At 42.2% G+C, this 20,947-nt stretch overlaps 1 protein-coding gene across 1 annotated transcript in view; it reads right to left on the reverse strand.

The window, feature by feature from the left end:
* Chrm2 (cholinergic receptor muscarinic 2) overlaps positions 1 to 19,203 on the reverse strand; it is a 137,841-nt gene extending 118,638 nt beyond the window's left edge. The window contains exons 1-2 of the mRNA XM_032906757.1: positions 18,775 to 19,203; positions 18,391 to 18,538 (exon numbers count right to left, since the gene is read on the reverse strand). The gene's annotated coding sequence lies outside the window, so the exon portion shown is untranslated. The remainder of the gene's footprint in view (positions 1 to 18,390; positions 18,539 to 18,774) is intronic.
* Between the last annotated feature and the right edge of the window lie 1,744 nt (positions 19,204 to 20,947).

A 20,947-nucleotide genomic window follows, 5' to 3' on the forward strand; every position in this document is an offset into this window, starting at 1 on the left:
AAGGCAAAACAGAAAGAGTGAGGTAGTTTTCTGTTTTCTTCAGAGACTTGTTGGAGATACACAATGAAATAGTCTTACTGTTCTATCTGAACCCAGACCATTAGAGAGTGTGAAGGGGGGAATTCAAGACAAATAGAGAACTGTTATTTCATGGTTACGTGGGTCCACTCTTTCTCAGCACACTGTGATAGGTATGAGCTCGATGATGCCATTTGACTAATCTAACCTACTCCACAATGGTTTCACGCACTTTTCTTATGATTCAACTCAGTAACTTTCAAGTAAAATAGAATAAGTGAGTGATGAGACTCATATTAAATGCTTTCAATTGGTTATAGATTTTGCACATGGGCAACGCATAAGATAAATGTGGGAATGGCTCACTGACTCTCCACAATTCAGTCTAACATGAAGACCTTCCTTTATATCTCCTTCCTTTACATTTTATATTTAAGGTCTCTCCCTCTCTCTCTCTTTCTGTAGAACTTGGCAAGTTCCATTTATTGTTTTAATTTGGCACATGCTCTACATTCTTTGAGGGGTTCTTATTTCTCCCTTTCAATCCACTGAACCCCAACTGACCTGTTAGTACTTTCATTAAACCACAAGCAACTTCATTAATCACTCTGAATCCTTTGCAATTTCAGGAGTTTTCTTACCTTATCTCCTATGGCAGACTACAAGGATTAGAATTATAATCAACTCTGTGTGCATGCTAGATGTCTAGCTGCAAATCTAGACGCACATAATTTTTGAGCACTACATGTTGAAGAGCAAATGAGTCACCAGTATTTCTGGTGTAAGAATAGCTCTCCCTTACAGAGACCTGTGTCTGTCTTCTGTATAATAGATAGATAAATAACGGAGGGAGACTTTCAAATGTGGGATCAAAAAAGGAAGGTAAAACCGATATGAGAGATGGGTATTTTTTTTTCAGGGTATGGGTGAATGGGGCATCTTCTTTGTATGTGGATATATTCTCTGCCTCTGAAATTTAGTCTATTTTTGAGGTACGGGAGAATTGATGAGAGCTTCTAAGACCTACTTGTCTTTGTCAGCAGCCTGTCCCAATTTTCTAGAAGCCTTGAGTTTTCACTAACCAGGAATTCAGAGAACTCGGGCCTTGTGTGTCTCACCTCTGATCCATTGTCATGGACACATCACTTGCCAAGGAAAAATGGCCATTCCTGTCCAAATCCCTTTCCCTCTGGGCCCACAGGAAGATGAATGAAACAATCCTTAAAGAGTTGGAGGCAAACTAGCTTTTGGCCTCTTCAAATTCAGGTTCTCTGAACATAAAATCTTATCTGTTCTCTAGTGGATTCCTGGTATCCACTAATGGCACCAGCGTCCAAGTTGGGAGAAGTCACATAAAAAAGACACAGAGCAAATGGACAAGAGCAGACTTCCCATCATTCGGTGAAACATTTCAATTTTAATTTTCACACTCTATTTAGGGTGGAATTTCCATCAGGTAGAGATAAGCAGCTTTGTTCCTTGGCAAGACATCCTCTTTGATTTTGCCACTGAGTAACCCCTGAAGAGAATACAGTACCTACAAACTAGACTTCTGACATGTTTGCCTATCCTCCCCTGTCCTCTGACTGTTCCAAACACCTCTTAAAATAGCTTTGCAAGTGCCTTCCCAGCATTCTCCAGGAGCACATCACATTCCTAGTGAGACAGTGGTCTGGGCTACTGCATTCTGGCAGCTCCCCTTGAATTTCTCAGGTCCATGAGATATTCAGTGTCCCAGACAACAGCAGCTCCACAACTCACCACCAATTATGTCTCCTCTCTCCTTCTCCTGATAAAAACAGAGGTAAGAAAATACCAACAGAACAAAAACAAAACAAAAATAATAAAAGCCTGATATTTCATCTCACAAAGACTGACTACACTTATAGCTATTGGGGCTTCAGGATGAAGTAATGGTAATTTGGAAGGAAAATCCATTGGCATAATTAGGAGAGATGACATCAAAATGTGGCTTCCTGATTCATCTCTTCTTCACTCTAAAGATCCTGCATGGACAAGTTTTGAAAATCTGGCAATAGATATGAGAACAGAGCCTTCTGGTGACCTTATAAAATGAGAAAGCAAATGAAAAAAAGTAGAATTTGATGTAGGTTAATTTAAAAGTTCATTTATCCTTTCGGTTGTGAGCCTAGCCTTTAAAGGCTCACTACACACACCTGTAATCCCAACAATAATGAGGCAGAGGCAGATGAATCTCTGGGTTCAAGGGCAACCTAGTCTACAAATTGAGTTCCAGGATAGCCCTAGCTACACAAAGAAACCCTGTGTAAAACAAATTCGTTCACTCATCATACTACCACCTACTTTTCGAAGTTCTCATATGTTTTTCAGAAACAAGCATCAATACAATGTCTGACTCATTTTCATCTTTTTTATTTTGTAGTGTTAAAAGGTTGTTTATCTTTTGTATAAACATTAACGAACACAAAGCATTAGTTAGTATTAATTTACATGAATATCAGATTAGAATATCTCATTGACCCAGGTTTGATTATCAGTAGCATTGAGATCAGTGATATAACAACCCATACAGTTACTGATAGACCGGCTGAGTTCCTTACCTGTCGTTAAAGTTCTGAAATCATTAAGTCATGCATTGCCAATAAATATAGCCCTTTTAAATCATAGGATGGTTTCCTAAGCCATTAGCAAAAAAGGGACAGTAATTAGAAAAAGAATAATAAGGTCTATACAAACAAGGAAATAGAAGAAGGGGGTTTTATAGAACCAGAGTTTTCTTAGAAGGAACTGATGTCTAAAATTTAAAGTCAGTGAGCAATGTTTTCCACAGAGGCAGTTTGATGATGACGTTGAGTTTGGGTTAAATGCCGGGATTCTTATACCTCAAGCTGGGTTCCAATATTGTGAACATGAGTTTTAAACCCACTACTGCCCTTCGGTCATAATAGATTTAACTGTGAAATAACGGATTCAGATTGGGTCATAATGAGCAGTCCACAGATTTCCTGAATGTATGTAGATGGAGGGAAAAGGTAAAGTTTCAATAAAACATATAAAATTGGTATAGCTTAAATTGGTATAATTTACCACTAATTTATTCTGCTTGAGGCATATCTAGATCAAAAGAGAGCTGTCTGGATCCTCTGTTTCTAAGCTCCTAGCACATACTGAAGGCTTCTCTCAGACAGTAAAATCCTTCTGTAGCTATGGAAGGTCATGGCAAGGCTGATAGGAATAGACATAAAGCTTCCCCATCACAGAGAGCTGTGGAAGAGGGGACTTAATCAACTAGTTTTTCTTCCTTTGTTGATGCATGACAGAGTGGAGGTTAGGGGAGCTGAGGAATGAATGCAGTTTTATTTAAAAAGTAGATAATTAGTAATTATTTATTAAATCAATGAATACAAGGATAAGCAAAGGGATGCTCCAATTGTATCATTACCCAGCATAAATGCACAGTTTCATGATCAAAACTGCTGTTTGCCTTTCTTTGCTCCTTTACCTTTCAGTCAAGTGAAAAGAAAGAAATGATATGAATCTATCCCTAGTACTAGCGGAAATGTGTGCTATATCGACACATGTGATCACCCAGTGCAATACACATACACGGGAGCATTGTTCTGTTGCAAGTTCATCTGCTTGAGACAGAATAGATTGAGCTTAAACAAATGATACCACCATATACCTACAAGGGCAGCCTAGGAAATTTTTTGCTGAAACTTAATGGAGTGCTGGTTTTCAATGTGGAAAAATGTATCCTACAGGAATACTTTTACCCAAAGGGAAATTTTATAGAGTCTCACATCATTTCAGAAGATGATTAACTTAATGCTATAGAAGCAACAGACGTATACTGGGGTAGGAGGAATCTTGGAACTTTAGGCAGACTAAGGCATAAAAATCACCATTAGGTAATATTTATTGAGTTTATCTTTGTGCTAAGATTGGAAATTGATACTAGATTAAATGCTGAGAAAAAGGAAAATTAAAATAATTTTTAAAGGAGAGGAAACCTATTATTCCTACCCTTATACAGTAAGTTACTTCTAATGAAAACAGACAATATCAGTGAAAATTTAGCTGCATGTATCCTGGATTTGAATATAAACCCAAGTAAGATAAGCACAGGACCCAGTGAGGTGCTAAAAGTTAGTGGATACCATTAGCTATCAAATGCAAATCCCATGTCAAATGGCCAGAATGGCTACATCAAGATATCAAGCTGCATCGATCTGACTGAAGACTGAGAAGAAAGAAAAGGTCACAGTACAGGGAAATGCTAAATGACCCCTCAGGACTCATCTTGCTTTTGAACAGAAATGGCTATACTGGTAAGCTGAATTCAGACTTGTGGCCTTTCATCCAGAGGTCATATGTCTTTCATAGTTGAAACTTTCACTGAAGCCTTTTCATTGAGCTGTGGCATTATATTATGACTGCCAAGTCTTGGGAAATCGGGTGATAAAGAGAATTGGAAAAGGCACCTCACTCAGCTAGACAACGGGGAGCAGAAGAGTCACCATAACTAGGTAAACAATATTTTGTTTGAATTATTTTTTAAAAAATCTCCTGCAAAATATAATAGTGGGAAAATAGTTAACAAGATCCCCATAATGGCAAGTAGCAGTGCCATATTCCTTTTAAACACTGTAACCAGGGTAATTTACTTACAAAAATAATAACACAGAGAGAATTGAAATATTTAGAACATGAAATCTCTGGTTATCACTGAAATATTATAGAATTTAAGAATATAATGAGAGATTAGAGAAAATCTAGTATAAGAATAACAGTGTTACATATGGTGAGAGGTTTTACACTCTAGGGACAAAACAACTGACCCAAGAGAATATTATTCAGATCTGAAAAGAAATGACTACCTACTAGTGAAAAGTAGTGGAAAGGAAGGTGAATGCCTAGTGCTAGGAAAAGTAGGATGTTAAATGACCCTGCTGATACAGTGCTCTAGAAAAGGTAAAGCTGGAGACAGAAGGACAGAGAACTGATGGTCAACAGGACAGCAGGACATAGGTGGGACATAGATTTTCACAGGAATGGAAGCATACTGCGTTGTATTATCCCAATTTAGGTGCACCATTAACTTCTTGTTCAAGTATCTATAAGTAATAACACCAAGAAGGATGTCTAATGTAAGTGATAAGCTCATATGATAATGCTGTCACTCTCTAGAGGATGTTTGCTTTGCAAAGAACCCTTGGGTGTAGAGGGACACGCAATCCGTGAGAATACTGCATATCTTTCACACTGGTTTTGTGAATTCAAACTGTTCCAAAGCATAACGACTATTTTAAAATACTAATGTGGCAAGAAAAATTATACATCGTATGGGAAGAAAAGCAATTTGAGTTTTAGATGACTGACCTGTTGATAGTCAGTCTCATTTCAGTTATATTAGAAATATCAAGTGAGACCACATGGGTTTGAGATAAATAGTAATTCAGGAATGTGGTCAAGTAAGGGATTGCTGCAAGTGAAGTAAATAAATCACAATTACTTAATTAAAAGAAGCAAATAAAATCATATCACTTTAGAAAATCTGACCAATAAATGGTACAAGAATTTCATGGTTTCTGAGGACTTAGGAAAGCTGCATCATGGATTTAGAATAATCATCAATTATTTCTGAAATAGTATCCTAGATACCAAGAAGTGCCAACACAAAGGAGGGGAGTCATATCTATTATGGGATAGGATAAAAAAGCTGCCAATTATGAAGTATAATCTAGATCTCATGCCTACGGAAATAATGGTACCACACCAGCCCAGAGAACTTAACAAACCTTACACAGTGCTGCACAGCAACTTACTGGCTGAGGCTTGGGTGAAAAGAAAGTAGATCCAAGAGCAAAGGACCATGGGACACGCATTGCAAAACAGGAACTTAGTAAGCCAAGCGAGTGAACATCAAAGGGGAGACGTCTGACAAAAATTTCTCTCTCGCTCTTTTATGGAAACAATCCCTGGGATTCATTTAGATGCTTCAATAATGGAAAGATGCCATTTTATTTGTTTAAAGAAGAAAACTCACTGGAGAATAAATATGACCTCCTTTACTGCTAAAAAAATACAATTAATTAAAAAAGTTTGGAAAGCCCTTGCCGAGATGGAAGCCGAGGAGTCTTCATGTAAGTGGGAGCATTTAAAGAGGAGTGCTGAGGTTGTGAATTTCCTGCAGAAGGTGTTATGTAACCAAAAACTGCAAGAGAGAGGGGAGCAATTATCACCTTAATTAATTAGGGCCCTGTTGCCAGTCCCTCGTGAAAGATAATCCTTGATTAAAGGTGTCGGTATGTAAAAATATTGACTGATATGGAAACTCGGGAGTGTGAAATTTCAATTAATTGTAGCAAAAACTAGCTAGTATTAACATTTACCAGCAGACAGTGATGATTCTCTGGAGTCTTCAAGTGTATGAACAGTTAAGAATTGACAATGGCTACACAAACAAGGAGAGAATTGCTCTACTGATGTTTTACCCTCCCCAACAACTAGGTCTTTATTCGAGTGTTTACATTAAGTAAGAGCAATTGCTTTATAGTGAAAGACTATGGGAGTAATTGCATAAAAAGACAAGGACTAAATAATTACATCAGCTCAACACTTGGTTTTTCCCTAATCAAAAGAAATGTTACACACCTTTGATAAGTACCTGTAACATTTTATATCTAGGGAATTCAGAAGTCTCTGCTGAAGTACCCTTTACCTCTGTGCCTCAACATAGCTCCTAATGGACATTTCATGTTCTACCACTTACAGATGGGAAGTAGGCAAACTGGCTTCTGCCCGGCTACTGGCCAACATGGTGGTTCTGAGCCTCACCTTAGACTCAACTCTTTAAAGAGAAATCCATCTCTTGTCTTCTCCATAATTTAAATTTCTGAACGACGATTGCAAGTGAGACTTACCTCTGTATTATTCTTCACTTGTTCTAGGTCCTTGTCTTTATTAGAATCTGGAGCTAAATTCTCAATGGGATGCTCTCTTTAAAATGTGCCTGTTGTTCCCTCCTCAGTGATAAAGATGGATCAGGGATTGAGGGAATAGCCAACCAATAACTGGCCCAATTTGAGACCCATCTCATGGGACAGAGCCAACCCCTGACACTATTAAAGATACTTTTCTATGCTTGCAGACAGGAGCCTAGCATAACTGTCCCCTGAGAAACCTCATTCAGCAGCGGATCGAAACAGATGCAGAGACCCACAACCAAATATCAGGCAGAGATCGGGGAGTCTTGTGGAAGAGTGGGAGATAGGATTGAGTGAGCCAGAATGGTCAAGCACATCTCAAGAAAACCTACAGAGTCAACTAACTTGAGTCCATGAGGGCTCACAGAGACTGAACCATCAACCAAAGTACAGGCATGGGCTGAACCCAGGCCCTGAACACATATGTAGCAGCTGTCCAGCTTGATCTTCATGTGGGTTCCCTAACAATTGAAGCAGGGACTGTCCCTGATTCTGTTGCCTGCTATTGGATTCCCTTCTCCTAGTTGGACTACCTAGTTGGATCTCAGTGGGAGTAGATGTGTCTAGTCTTGCTGCAACTGGATGTCCCAGGGTACCTGGGGCAGGTGGGCGGGGGGCTTTTCCTTATCTGAGGAGTAATGGGTAAAGGGATTTGTAAGGATGAGACTGGGAAGATAGGAGGAAGGGGGCTGTGACGGAATGTAAAGTGAATAAATAAATTAACTAAGAAAAATTTGTTCCTGTTGTATAGCAAAGAAAACAAGGTTTCAGAACTAATGTTTCACAAGAGATGTGGCCCTGATGCAAATAACCTCAGAACCGGCTTAGAACAAGTTATTCCACGTCAGTAATAAACAAATAAAAACCAACTTCTATTGAGTTTAGGAAGAAAATGTAAAAAGGGTAGACCTGAGGCATAGAAATAATATATCCAAAGAATTAACAAAAGTTGTAAAGTTTTACTGCTTGCTTCATTTGTTTTGCTTTGCTGTGGGGGGAGCTAGTCACTATTGTCACAGAGGAATGTCGCATTCACAAATCAGAAATGACCACTAATATATAAGTGTTTAGCCACAGAAAACATCCTATCATGGTCCTTTAAGAAAAAAATCAGACTGAGACTTATCTATCCACTTGTTAAAGACAACAGGTGTTTTGTTATCTTTAATCTATTTTTTTACAGTCCCTACTCCTGGTCCACTTTCTGACAGTTCCTCATCCCATTTCTTCTCCCCCCACCCCATGTCCAAGAGAGTGTCCTCATACCCTCAACCTCACCCCACCCTGGCAGGCCTCCTCCTTCTGTGTCTCGATCTCTCCTGTGCATCTCTCTCAGTGAGACCAGGCCAGGCATAACTCTGCTGTATATGTGTTGAGCCTCATATCAGCTGGTGTATGCTGCCTGGTTGGTGGCTCAGTAAGACAAAACGGCAACCAACAGATTGGGAAAAGATCCTTACCAATCCTACAACTGATAGAGGGCTTATATCCAAAATATAAGAACTAACGAAGTTAGACTGCAGGGAGACAAATAACCCTATTAAAAATGGGGTTCAGAGGTAAACAAAGAATTCACAGCTGAGAAATGTCCAATGGCTGAGAAGTATGTAAGAAATGTTCAACATCTTTAGTCATAAGGGAAATGCAAATCAAAACAACCCTGAGATTCCACCTCACACCAGTCAGAATGGCTTAGATCAAAAACTCCGGCGACAACAGAAGCTGGTGAGAATGTGGAGAAAGAGGAACACTCCTCCACTGTTGGTGGGATTGCAGACTGGTATAACCATTCTGGAAATCAGTCTGGAGGTTCCTCAGAAAATTGGACATTGCACTACCTGAGGATCCAGCTATATCTCTCTTGGGCATATACCCAAAAGATGCTCCAACATATAATAAAGACACATGCACCACTATGTTTATAGCAGCCTTATTAATAATAGCCAGAAGCTGGAAAGAATGCAGATGCCCTTCAACAGAGGAATGGATACAGAAAATGTGGTACATCTTCACAATGGAATACTACTCAGCTATCAAAGACAACGACTTTGTGAAATTCATAGGCAAATGGATGAAACTGGAAAATATCATCCTGAGTGAGGTAACCCAATCACAGAAAAACACACATGATATGCACTCATTGATAAGTGGATATTAGTGCAAATGCTCGAATTACCCAAGATGCACAGAACACATGAAACTCAAGAAGGATGACCAAAATGCAGATGCTTCACTCCTCCTTTAAAAGGGGAACAAGAACACACTTAAGAGGGGATAGAGAGGCAAAGTTTAGAACAGAGGCTGAAGGAACGCCCATTCAGAGCCTGCCCCACATGTGGCCCATACATATATAGCCACCAAACTAGATAAGATGGATGAAGCAAAGAAGTGCAGGCCGACAGGAACTGCAGGAGATGTAGATCTCACCTGAGAGACACAGCCAGAATACAGCAAATACATAGGTGAATGCCAGCAACAAACCACTGAACTGAGAACGGGACCCCCATTGAAGGAATCAGAGAAAGGACTGGAAGAGCTTGAAGAGGCTCGAGACCCCATATGAACAACAATGCCAACCAACCAGAGCTTCCAGGGACTAAGCCACTACCCAAAGACTCTACATGGACTGACCCTGAGCTCCAACCTCATAGGTAGCAATGAATAGCCTAGTAAGAGCACCAGTGGAAGGGGAAGCCCTTGGTCCTGCCAAGGCTGGAGCCCCAGTGAACGGGATTGTTGGGGGAAGGGTGGTAATGGGGGGAGAATGGGGAGGGGAACACCCATACAGAAGGGAAGGAGGAGGGGCTAGGGGGATTTTGACCTGGAAACCAGGAAAGGGAATAACATTTGAAATGTAAATAAGAAATACCCAATTTAATAAAGATGGGAAAAAAGTATTTTTGCTACATTATTACTATACAGAAAATTAGTTATATGAAAAACTAAAACACTGAGATATTTTCTAATTATAAATTGAGTAGTTTGTGATATTGTAATAAAGAATTTTTTAAACCTAAAAAATAAAAAAAGACAACAGGATCTAAGCTTTTGTCATCCATGGTATCCCTCCTTCATACTCTCATGACTCAGTACATAGGAAAAGAGATTTGTTCTGTCTAAGCCTACATAGAAACATATAGCTGCACCCTTTGTTGACAAAATTGGAAGGAAAAGTATTTTTGAGGATAAAACAAGAAAACAAAAGAGCTATCTTCAATACATACTTCCTTCCTTCCTTCATGAAATGAAGCCAAATATTTCAGTCCAAAAAATTCAACTAGGAAAGGGAAGAAATTCTACACATTTCACATGTTGACGTAGAAACCTCTTCCCTTTGAAACAATTTCAAGGAAGGCGCAGAAACAATACAAATTTATGTGTGCCATGTATTTTATCACCACTACTAATCAAATTATTCTGTGCTTAGCATTTATGAAATGTAGAAAAAAGTGGTCTCCGGGTAATTCTTTAGATATCTAACTCACCCCTAGTCAAGAGCCATGGAGTAGTTTATTAATCAAGAGCTAAGGGCCCATCTCCCCCTAGTTGGTTTGGTAAGGAAAAGCGTATCTGCTTCGTTAAAACAGGAATCGTCTCAAGTGAGAGGTTTGGACGACAGCATCAGCGACGCTCAGCAAAGCATTCCTACTTCTAGTGCTTACTGGATAAGTCCGTCCCTGGGGAATCATCATAGTGTATGAGGATTTACAGCAGCTATTGCCAAGTGTACCCTGTTAGAGCTGAAGACAGTTCCAGCACTCTACTAAATCCCTCCCTGAGCAGCTGGGAAAAGGAAGAGGAAGAGGAAGAGGAGCAGACACATGTCCATTTCCTTCCCAGAGAGGGCACTGCACAGAGGGCAGCACAGAAGAGCATTAAAATCAAAGGAATGTTGTGTCCTGCGAAGACATCAGTGAGAAAGACCATGACGGACCACAGAAGGAGTAGAAACTGAAGTAAGGCTTACAAAGCGAACCATGTACTCAACACTTCCCAGCCCAGGCTAGCTCTAAGAATGTAGATATGGAGTTGTAGCTGAGCTTCATGTAAACCAATTGGTATGCAGAGGACAGGCACCAGGTATGCTGAATTGTTATTGATTGCTTACCCTGGAATCTGTCCAGGAAACTGAAAGGTTTCTGACTGTGCCCATCACTGTCTCTGGATCTTGACCGTCTATAAAGGGAGACAAAGCTTTCGTGTGCAGTCCTATAGAAACATTTCAGGGTTGAGCATTCTGCCTTTATCTCCTTGTTCAATGTCTGGTAAGTTCTAAAGTTTACTATTGATATTCCTTTCTACTATCACTTAAAATGTGCTCCACTATTGCCCACTTTGCGATTATATCATGTACCTGCTAAAAAAAAAATCTAGATTCCTGGGAGACTTCTTGCTGACTCATGATCTCGTCATGAGGAACAGAGTATTCTAGACATTCAGCCTATGGATTACTCTCTTTATAAAGCAGGAAAAGGTAGTTCATTTAGCCAGTTCTCAGAATCCTGTCATTCAAAGCACTGGCTATGTATGCCAATGATTGAAGACCTGTGTTTTTGTGTGCCTAGAGGTCAGCACACAAGAGTGAATGAATACTTAGCCTCCAGAACAGATGTCCTGCCTTCCTGAGCCAAATGAAAATATAGCATCAACCCTACCATACTTCAATTATTCACTTCGATTTATCTTGAAAATACAGATGTACAGCTTTGTTTATCCATTGCCCCATGCACTAGACATCTGAACCAAAGCTAGTATGTAGTCTAGGAAGAGTTTTTATACAAGAAAATAGAAAGTCAATATGAATATTTATGGAGTTATAAACATCTATGCAAAAAATTTGTTAGAAAGTCAGCTACTTAAAAAATGTATCTCATCACTTCTCAGCCTTTAGCCTAAGATTGAAATAAAAATCAAATCTTATTAGCAATGTATTATAAATGCATGATTTTTATCACTAATGAAAATATATCCACTGTTCTTCTAATTTTCTTACGTTTAAATGTTAAGTTCTAGTTGCTATCTTATGGCCAAGACCAGATTAAATCAGCTAAACTTTACAAGTACTTTCACTTTTAAATAATTTAGTTTAATATCCAGGGGAAAAATTGTCCAAAGTCATGGAATACTTTAAAATAATATTTCATGTCTTTCCTTCCAAAACACAATATCATGACTATTCAACACCAAAAATTCCTTGTTATTATATTGATTGCAAATCTATATACAAATCTGGTTACTTGTCATTGGTTATTGTAAAAATAACAACAACACCGATGAATTAAATGAAAGGAAAGGAGAGGAGGAAGAAGATGAGAAAGAAGACATTGGCTAAAATTTTTAGCTTTTACTGTGATTGGTCAGAATAGTAACCTACTATGAGTTCTGTCTCTGCAGACCCAACAGGAAGAAATGGCGAGTAAAGACGCAGCTGGGGAAAGAGACTTTATCAGTGTTGGACAGCATCACTGCAACTGTGCTGCATGGCCTCACTGCATCCGTGTTGGACATTCTCACTGCATCAGTGATGGGAGAGTTGATCACAGCCAATTGAGAAACACTGAAGAATTTTTAAAGAGAGTATGACAGGCTCAGACTTGCATTATAGAGAAGGTAGTCTCTGGTAATGAGAGAAGGGGGTTCAGTGCAGAAAGCTGAAGAGTGGTGGGCCAGTTCAAAACATCATGATAAAGATCTGAGAACCACTCCCAACAAGGGAGGTTGGGTGAGAGGTTCCGGAGAAGCCCCCAAAAAAGCCCTGGTTTGCTTTGCCACGGAAATGGAAAGAGCTGGAAAAGAAAGATATGGTGTTCTTAGCACATCAGTTTCGTGTCAGTTTGTTGGGTTATGAGTGACTAATTAAAATGTGCTCATTAATGCAGACGAAGAGTAAAATGTCTAGACATTTCCAGCAATGAAGTCTCCCCATTAAGTCAGAAGACTTCAATTTTTTTAAGTCTGCAGATCAAAGCATGCAGAATATTCTACTAGATTCTCCTCTTGGAAGTCTCTCTGTCTATCATAAGAACATTTCACAACCATATTAAGTTTTAAAAAAGGGGGGAGTGTATAGGTCTACTAAATACTGACATACACATAAAGAACTCTTTAGATCTCTTAATAGTAGACAACTTTTAATAAAAACAGAAAATCTCCTTATAACACCATTGTTTAAACTATATCAATTAAACCTTATCTGAGTTATTTTTATTTTCAAATTGAAACGAAAGTGTCTCTTTAGCTTTAAACAATGAGCTCCTCTGAAACAAACCAGTGCGCTTTCTGCCTTTGAACACCAGAGGGCATCATTAGGTGTAAGCTAGGCTAGAGGGAGAAGGGTTGAGAGGGAAAGAATTCCATTACTAATGACAGAAACTGATTCTTATAGTATACCCTTATCTACCATGAAACATTACCATGGTAACAGTAGCAGCTAAGATGATTGTATATTTAGGTCATAGTATAAAAGGAACTTCAGCATGTGAGAAGAAAGAAGAAAACGAAATGAATAAGACAGGAATAGATGAGAGCATAGAAGCTCTAACTTCTCTTCCTCCTCCTCCTCCTCAGCGGATAGCAGTTCACAAAGTCACGTTTGCCTTGCAGAAAAGAGGTTGACTATAAATTCTGATTAAAATTAAAAGGAGTCATTGAAACTCAGAAGCCACTCACCACAACACAATGGAGAGAAGCTAGCACGAATGTTGACTTGTGAACTTTCTCATGAAGTACTTACATGTTTCATTTTGGGAAAATTATTTATCTAGTTACCATGTGTTCAACTGGAGGGCATCTGACTTCCACTTGGTTCCCTTGCCTTAGCTGAGAGGTGGATGTGACACCTGGCAGAGTGCCTGGTACTCTTAATGCCTTTGATTTCTTCCACCAGAAATAGTAGCTGACTACGTAAAATAAGGAAGTGGTGCCAACTAAGAATGTAGTTGGCACCGACTTTTCTTGGTTTCTTTGCCTGGATGTAGGGGGTCTAAGCAGAAAAGCCAGAGTTGAATTGAAGGGATGGAGAGAACACGATTGAAAACTGAATATCACAGGGTCACTTTCCCCAAACACAGGAAAAATACAGGTTATGCCTCTGCATATAGTCAATTAGCACAGTATCAGAGTGAAGCCTCCAGGAGTCCAACAGGCTGTGTTTGCATCTTGGGGCTGCAACATCCTGTTTATGTGATTTGGGGCCATCACTGCATTTCTGTGAGTGTAGATTGCCTTTCCTGTAAATCAAGAAAATGGCATCTATGACCTAGGAGGGTGGCCATGAGAAAATGGATTCACCTATTTACTTGTTCAACGAAGATTTATTAAGTTCCCAGGATGTGTTTGACACTCTTTAAAATCATAAGGATTTGTGGCAAAACAGATAATGTAATGTGGGTAAGCTGCTTAAGAAAGTAGCAGGAATTTATCATAAAGTTTCAAAATGCCTAAGGGAAGATGACCTGCTTCCCAGGATCCACCCCCACGTCCTCTCTTCACACACACACACACAGACACACACACACACACACACACACACACACCGTGGGGTGAGATATTCATACACAGATGTACATATTATTATACCACAAGACAACACAGAAGAACCTAGGATATGCAGTCCACTTGCATTGCTGACCCCTAATGAAAAGGACTGGAACGTCTGCTCAGTGAACCAAGACAAACAGAGGGCAAACAAATGGTAAGGATGATGGGCAGTTGTAAATAGCCACAAGGAGGATTTTACCAGGGTCTAATACATTTGAGACCTTGCAGGGACACAGCATGGACCTCAAGAGTAACATACCAGTGCAGATGCAATTTTTATGAATAAAAACGATCTTTCAAGGGAACTCTGACATGTTTGTCAGTCTCTACCTGAAAGAAAGAAGTGTTAAGATCGGGTGAAGAAGGCTCTCTGGGTGGTTATATGGAAAGATACTTAGGAGCATTGTTTCACGTAGTGACATCTTAAGATCAGTGTGAGTTGTTGAGGCTGAACCACACTTTATTAAGGTCATTTCCACAGGATCCTGCCCTTACATTCCCTTCTTTCTCCCATGTTCTCTTCACCTCTCCTACCTTGGGCTCTCTAAATTCCCTTTTTCTTCACCCCCTTCTACTCGACCCACTGTGGTGGGTCCTGGTGACACATTGCTTTCTCATCAGCCAGCTCACTCTGGAGTGACCGCTGGACACTCACACCTTCAATTCTCTACTTGCCAGCCAGCAAGCTAGACACCTTTGAAGATACCCTAACCCTTGGCCCTAGAAGTGGGCTGTTCTGGATTGGAATTTGGCAATTGTCCTCTAAGGTTGTGTCCAGTTCCCTGTCTTGGGGATTAGGGGTGACTGTCTGGACAAAAAAAAGAGAGATAAATTCACTTTTAGAGTAATTCGTTAGTTTTATTTTTAAAGACAGTTTACCCCCCCCACACCAATGGTTGCCTGTGGGAGCTCACTGCAGGAAGAGTTTCTATATTTTAACTGTTAATCTCCTCCACAGCTGCCTCTGAAGTCACTGAAGAGCTCCAAGCATGTTTTCTGGGTTCCCATGCACTTGAACTATGATAGGGATATTGCCATCCACCTAGTTTCTTCCTCCAGTTCCCCTCCAGGCACCCTCAGGCACACTTACATAAGCACACATCATTTCTCCTTTCACAGGCTGACCAAACATCTGTCAGGAAGCCTCCTCTTACTTCCCGGTCCTACAACTCAACTGTCCCCTATGTCCACTCCATTATACACATGCAACTTTCAGGCCAGAGACAAACCTGGGGAGATATTCCAGGCCTTTAAGAGTCTTGGATTTTGAAACTCATTTGTGGATATTATTTCACCTCGGAAGTCCATGGAGTTGATGAGGAGTTGTTTATCAATTATATTGCCAAAACTTCAACGCATTTTTCAGTAACGGGGTGACGATCTGGTTTTAAAGGGACTCTTTAGTCCCTTTCCTAAGGGAAGGCTGTTACAGCATTGGCACAAAGGTCTTCCACCTTTACAACAATCTCAAAGATGTCCATTCTCAATTATAGCCCAGTATAATTCTCAGCACAAAACTGTGTCTTGGCTAAATCGACTGGTTTTATCTCTACAGTCATAGGTGTCTTTGCAAAATTCTTCACGATGACCCAGGGACGCCTGTTCACGAGAAGCTTCTATGTACGGGTATAAAGATTCCTGTTATTGCTAGCAGTGAAAAGAACATAACCACCTCATGCTTATCAAGACAGCTTATCCTCATGCATTTAATTGTCTGCTGAAAACATCGTAAAATCCTTTGTCCCACAATCCAGAGTTAGTTAACATGGAGTTTATAAGCCCAGCTGATTTTTTTTTTTGAGCAAAGAACGCTGACTCCAGAAATGTGCCGATTGCAAGAAAGAGAAAGAAGGTTCAGGCCCACTCCGATACTCAGCCATCAGAGTGTTGGAAAAAAAGCAACTACAACTAGTTGGACTCCGGCAAGACAGCCTGTACCGGGATGGGAAAATTGCTTCCCACAGGAATGCTCACCTCTTTGAACTGCCCCAGCACAATCTCACCACTGCACTTCTACCTCAAATTCCCAAGGTCTGCCTGATTGTCCTGAGGTTTCTCCGGGTAGTAGGATCAGCTCCCTCTCTCCATTCAGCTGGGCTGAGGCAGAAGCCCCAGCAATGATGACAGAGGCTGCAGATGCTGAGGGAATGCCCAAAGGTGACCAGGCGCTGGAACGCTAATGCGTGTGTGTACGGGAGAGCTTTGGGGTGTGTGTTTGTGTTGCTGGCTGCTTATGCTGGAGGGACTGAACATCCTAAGATTTCCATATACCAACTGCCACCCAGCGTAAAAGAAAGAAGGAGGGAAGCAAAACCAGACAAAAAGAAAAAGAAACGGAGTAGAGAGTAATGGAAGGTCAGCGTGGGAGAGTCTGGACCTGAAGCACAGAGGCATGGGGATTCCTGCGGTGGGAAGCTCTGGAGCAGTGGGGTTGCAGGAACAGAGTCGCGGGGACCCTGAAGTGACACAAGAACACGACAGGGCAGCTTGGGTGATGTGTCAGCGGGCAATTTTACTTGCCTTCAGCGTTCCCTTCCATTTCTCTGCCCTCCTCCCAGCTCTTGGCAGCGAGGACTTCTCTCCGTGGGCATTTGCACACAAGCTCCAGTGTCTGCATCACATAAAGGGACTGAAAGACTGGTCGACCCTCCCTTGGACTATTTAGTGGCTCAGAAGTGCCTTAAGGGCGCAGAAAGACCAGAGATAGAAAGGTGGATGCATAGACTGTAGAAGGACAGAGGCAGAGTATCCCCCCCCACACACACACACACACACACACACACACACACACACACACACACACACACACCGCTCCCCCATAGATGTCAATTTGGGTGAATTCTTAACCCTGGAGCGCTCTACAAAGCAAGTCTCCCTGCTTGCGAGGCTTCTGACACTCCAGGGACATGAAAGGGTGGAGCGCACAGGTGGAATTACTGTATTTTGTATCGGCAACCCGGTGTGGACCGCACCTCAGACGCTCCCAGAGCCACAAGTTAGAGATGATAGCTTAGCTCCGCAGGTGCCAACATTAAAGGTCATTTGCAGCACAGCCTGCCTCTAAGACCGGCATAGTGGTACAGTACCCACCATGAGTTGGGAGGCCAAGCTCCTGCAGCGTCCGAGACTTCATCAGCTCTGGGCTGGGGCCCCTTTCCTCAGCCACAGTGGACAATCAACCTTGTGCGCCAGCCGAGGAGAATAGGCTTGCAGAGGACTCCCTTCTCTCTCCTCCTGGGAACCTTCCCCAACCTTTTTTCCCCCGGCCAAGGTCCGGGGACAATAGCACTAAACCTGTCTCCCTTCCCTCACCGGAAGGTTCTCTCCCAAGGCGGAGTCAGAGGACGGAGTGGAGTGGCGGCGAGAGGGGCCTCCACCCTAAATGCAGTGTGCCCAGACCCTAGGGTTTAAGGGTGGCTTAAGGGGGAGAGGGTGAGCGGCAGGAGAGACTGAGCTCTACTTGCCTTTCCCACGGCAGCATCTAGAGTGGGGGGTTGAAGAGGAGCAGAGTCTGTGACAGCGGGGGGGGGGGATTGCCAAGCTCAAAAAGAGCCATACTGGGGTATCGGCGCTCACAGGCTGCTTTTGCCACATTCCACTGGACTTAGCTACCCCAAATGGTTTCCCCCGCCCCAGCTGTGAAACCCCTCCTTCTTTCAGACCCGCCAAGGTACGTATCCTCTCCAGCAAGCCCCGGATGCCAAAGTTTCCATTAGAAAACCTGCACGTGTCGGGGACCACCAAACAATTCTTCCAAACCTAGACCCTCTGCGGCCAGGGTCGGGTGATTGGGAGGAGCTGCGAGGTACCGGGCCCTTGGTACGGACAATCAGAGAACCGGGTGGTATAGCAGCGCCTTTACCTGTCGTTGACTTAGTCGCCCGGGGCTGCGATCTGGTAGAGTCTGGCTGGAGCGAGGAGCCTTTGGCGGGCTCAGGTTGGACCGGCTTGGGAGCGAGCGGTACTGCTTAGAGTCCTCAGCTGGCTGCCCGCTTGCCTTCTCCCTGGATCTTGCGAGAGAAAAGCGAAAGATTAGTTGTCGCCGCCGCACTTAGACGGGTGGGGCAAGGGAGGCGGGGAGACTGCGGACCCCAAGGCTCAGAGAAGGCTGCGGGGCATTTCACATCGGTCGTGCCACTTGGCTAATCTGGGACCCCGGTGGTCTGTTCAGACTGGAGTTAAATTGCATCTGTCCGCCGCCCTGAGCATCACACCCCCAAAACATAGGCAAATAAGACTTTCAAACCTGGCTTTCAGGGAGATGACTGTGGGCACCGGAACAGAAAGGAGACCTGGATATGGTGAAGAGCTGGGCGAGCTTCATTTCTTCACCCGAGCGCTGGAGAAGTACTAATTAGTGTCTGGGAGCTGCGCTTCTCCACTTCTCCCAGCGCCTCTGGCGATTTCCAAGTGGGATCTGCGACTTCAGGGTTCTGGCCAAGCCCGCAGGCTGGCGTGTGCGTGTGTGCGTGTGTGCGAGTGAGTGTGTCTGTGCCCCCGCGTGCCTGCTCCCAGGAACTGGTCTCCTCGCCCTCACCCGCTGTGTGTAGCAGCAGAGCAAGAGAGTGGTGTCTCTATTTGTGCGTTTGTGTTCGATTAGCTGCAAATGGGCGGACAGTTTCTGGAGAGAGCATTTACAATTTTCTTTCGTTCTGACAGGATTAGTTGCCGTTGAAGGAGGCTCCGCCAATGAAATCTTCTCTGCGCTCTGATTTGGCGGTTCTTCTGTGCAAATATGACAGCTTTCTCTCTCAGCTCTTTTCTGCATCTCTCCATGTCCGTCCCCAGAGCCCAGCTCTTCATCTGCAATTTCTACACCACAACCTTTGCAACCACCATCACCACCACCACCACCACCACCATCACCACCACCACCACCATCACCACCACCACCACCACCACCACCACCACCCCTAGGTCCCATGCCAGCAAGTGCCGGGTTGCTACAAAGGTGACAGGGCACATTGGGAAGAAGGCTTGTTGCTTGCAGAAGACACTAAGCCCTGTGTTTCCAGGTGGGGAAATGTTAGAATAAATGCAATATACTTTGTACTAAATATATAGTCTTGGAGAAGTGTTCAGGTTGTTTATTCCTTTGATGGTGACTAATGTATTAGAAAGAAACAGATTTTTATTTATCTGTCTTTGCTTTTTTTGTCCCAATGCCTTTGTGTCCCATCAATCAATGGGAAGCGTAGTTAAGAGAGTATACTGGTTTGGTGATAGATGGTGAGGTGGGATTTTGCTGTCCTTTGAGGAAATAAAAGCTGCGAACTTCCTGGGTTTAGAGCATGGGCCACTTTTTTGGTTTTATTTATCTTAATGAGAAACTTCTTCCCAAATGTTCACCCATTATTTGAGCCTTGTTTGATAATATTGTGATGAAACTATTCTAAAGTGCAGTTGAGGACAGCACTTGCTCTTGGTGATGTATATTGTATTTGATGACATAAGTACATGTTACAGGAGGTGCCTTTCATTTCCAAATAGAATTAAAGAAGAAATCATTGAAACCTTAGATTAAATAGCAAAGAAGATCTCCTTTTTGATCCTTTTGGACCCCAGAGACAGAGAAATTGCTATTTCTTATGCCCAATGGAATTCAGCTCAATTCCTGTTCCCCTGTCCTTTTGCTGGGTGTTAAGGAGCAAACAGAATAACGAAAGCCACGGTTCCTTTTCTTTCTAAGTTTCCCATCTTTGAGAAGAAATGCCCACGCGAAGCTTTTGTGCAGGGGTTTACCATCAAGATGATAGATTATGCACTGATACAAATTCATTGATGAATGAAAATCCTATAGCTTGCCTAAGTAGGACTGACACTAACTAATTTTGCTTGATGAAAGCTATCCTGGGGTAAAGGCTGGCGATGGGATGTCTTTGCCCTCTGTGTCATACAGGCATTTTAGTCTGGTTTGACAAAGGCAGTTCTGAACATCACTGCCCTCATCCTACCCCGGAACTGGGTTTCAGTCAGTAAACATCTGATTTCTGTTTTCATTTTTTCCCCCTCTGTTGGGTACTATAGAAAATAAGTTCACAAACATTCCACTTGCTATTAGCTCTAAAAAGCCTTCAGAAATCCACCTTGTCATGATAGGCCTGAGGGTTTTGTGAATGCCCGTGTGTGTATGCTTGGCACACACACACACACACACACACACACACACACACACACACACACACACACAAACTGAAAAAAAAAAGAATAATAGATTCCTGACAGGCAATGAAGAATAAAGCCAGGCATTTATTAACCTGGACTCTGGTTCTGTTTTGGCTTCACATGTGAATCTGTTCTTCCTGAGAGCATTTACCTATTCCAAAAGGGGAAGTAAGTAAATAGCCAGCAAAGGCTCACAAATACGTCAGGCTTTTGTGAGGAGCTAGCAACAGAGCGACACTCTCAGTAAGCGAGCA

The sequence above is a fragment of the Rattus rattus genome, chromosome 6, assembly GCF_011064425.1.
Source record: "Rattus rattus isolate New Zealand chromosome 6, Rrattus_CSIRO_v1, whole genome shotgun sequence".
Classification (NCBI taxonomy): domain Eukaryota; kingdom Metazoa; phylum Chordata; class Mammalia; order Rodentia; family Muridae; genus Rattus; species Rattus rattus.